Source organism: Sminthopsis crassicaudata, chromosome 3, assembly GCF_048593235.1.
Source record: "Sminthopsis crassicaudata isolate SCR6 chromosome 3, ASM4859323v1, whole genome shotgun sequence".
Taxonomy (NCBI): Eukaryota; Metazoa; Chordata; class Mammalia; order Dasyuromorphia; family Dasyuridae; genus Sminthopsis; species Sminthopsis crassicaudata.
Genome location: NC_133619.1, coordinates 606,653,681 through 606,654,792, shown reverse-complemented (window position 1 = coordinate 606,654,792; position 1,112 = coordinate 606,653,681). Strand labels below are relative to the sequence as shown.

At 63.9% G+C, this 1,112-nt stretch overlaps 1 protein-coding gene across 2 annotated transcripts in view; it reads left to right on the top strand.

The window, feature by feature from the left end:
* The first annotated feature begins 453 nt into the window (after nucleotides 1–453).
* The window catches only part of NCMAP (non-compact myelin associated protein), a 37,291-nt gene continuing 36,632 nt past the window's right edge, over nucleotides 454–1,112 (top strand). Inside the window, exon 1 of one of the 2 annotated variants that reach the window (XM_074305837.1) lies at nucleotides 454–770. The gene's annotated coding sequence lies outside the window, so the exon portion shown is untranslated. The remainder of the gene's footprint in view (nucleotides 771–1,112) is intronic. The other variant, XM_074305838.1, reaches the window with a different exon arrangement.

The following is a 1,112-nucleotide window of genomic DNA, read 5'->3' as shown; positions in this document are numbered from 1 at the left end:
CGAGTGACTTGCTCAAAAGTCATTTTCAAAACAAGTAGAAATGGGCTTTGAATCCAGGCCCCTGGCTCCATCCGGGCTGAGATCCTTACACCGCATCACTGGGAGCTCCAAGGTTTATGAACCCATTTTCTCCCAGGCCCCTTTAGGTAGATCTTTACTATCTTGGGCTGGATTTGGAGACAAAGGATCCCTCCCTTTGTGACCTTGACTTCCTGGGCTCAGTTTCCTCCGCAAAGTGGGGGATCCGACCTAAAAACGAAGGTTGGACTCGCCGATCCCTGAAGGTTCCTCCGAGCTCTGAAACCCACGATCCCTCTGTCTAAGGCGGGACCAAGTCAGAGTTAGGAGGATACTTGGCCTGAGCTGGAGCTGAGGGTAGGGGTGGAGGGAGGGACCCCTGGCGCTGAGCCAGCTGGGATGGACTCGATGAGAGTCCCCAGGTGACCACGGGGAGGCGCCACGGCTCCGCGGACTGCGGACCCCCGGACACCTGGCGCAGCCGGGACTGCCCTTCCGAGCCGGGGGCCGCAGTGGGGGCGCGGCCCCAGTGCGCCCGCCCCTTAGGGGGATCACCTGCGCTCCGACCCGGCTAACGGGCGAGACGGCCGGGCTGGGGGTGGGATTTGGCGCAAAGCTGAGCGCGAAGCTCGAGACTTAGCAGTGCCCAGCCCGGAGCGCTCGAGCCCGGAGCCTTGGAGACCGAGTCCGGAGCGCCTGCGGCGATGACTGCCGGGACCGAGAACTGCTGAGCGGGGCCGCGGCCGGACAAGGTAAAGGGCAGCGAGCTCCCGTGCGTCTCTGCCGGCGCCCCGGCACGGAGAGGTCCCGGCCAGCTGCCCCCGGGGCGCGTGCCCCCGTGGGCTGCCTGGCTCCTCGGAGTCTGCAGCGGCAGCCCGAGCGAGCCCACCCAGAATCACCGGCCGGGGGTCGGGACGTGGGCCAGGGCGGAGAACTTAGAGAGCGGGGAGAGGGGAAGGGGGCGAGTCCTTCTTTCTTCAGGATTTCGAGCCTTTATTTCAGACTTGTCCTGTCCCCTTCCCTTATCCTGGATCTCCGCCCTTAACCCCCGAAAGAAATCTGCAGAGATCTGATTGGGAGATCCCGCTCGCGAT